Below are 881 nucleotides of genomic sequence, written 5' to 3'. Positions count from 1 at the left end.
GAAATATTTTGAAATTTATATTTTGAAATGTATCATTCTGCAATACGAGTACATTTATTAAGAGACAATTCTAATGCACCACTTTTAAAAATGTGTACTTTTGTTGTATTTTTTTGGGGAAAAGTCCTTAAAGGTGGGGTAGGTAAGTTTCAGAAACCGGCTCGAGTGCACTAAAATTTGAAAGTACACAGCCAAAAATAATCCGCCCCTTCCTTCAGACTTCCTTACAGGCCTCCTCTGCGAGAGCAGGCTGCAGTAACGTTACATATCAGGCAAAGCTAAACACATCTAGGTTAGCAATACTACACAGCCAAAGCAACTCCGATATTGACTCTGGTTTGACTTCTCCTAGTTTCCACTTTCTTTTTGTTCTTAATTTGCTCAGTTATATTTTTTTCTTTTGCGACCAGTAGACGATGTTGAACCTAACTCTGCCATGGTGAAAGTGGCTGCCTGTTGCTGGCGAGTCATTGAAGTACTGCTGCAAATGCACGCCCAATGACGGCACGCCCAATGAGGGCACGAGATACATTTGTGCGTGCACGAGATGGAAGGCTGACAGACAGGGCGGCTAATCCAATCCGGACAAAAGTGTATCTTGAGTAAAGTAAAGTGTATCAAAAAGTGTATCTTGAGCCGGTTTCTGAAACTTACCTACCCCACCTTTAAATTAAAGGGTTTTGCAAAGAAAGTGGCGGCCATTTTGAATTTCGCTGCCTGTAGCTTTCCAGTCTGTAAACTGAAAAATCTGTAAACCGCATCGGCAGCAAACCTTGTGTATACTAATGTAAACCCTTCAATATGTTATATAGAAATAGTCTTTTAAGTATATTTACCCATTTTGAACACAGCAAACAATCCAGAGGACCACAAGTGCATTG

Source organism: Notothenia coriiceps, unplaced genomic scaffold (assembly GCF_000735185.1).
Source record: "Notothenia coriiceps isolate Sejong01 unplaced genomic scaffold, NC01 NC01_scaffold00026225, whole genome shotgun sequence".
Classification (NCBI taxonomy): domain Eukaryota; kingdom Metazoa; phylum Chordata; class Actinopteri; order Perciformes; family Nototheniidae; genus Notothenia; species Notothenia coriiceps.
This window is presented reverse-complemented; position numbering follows the sequence as displayed.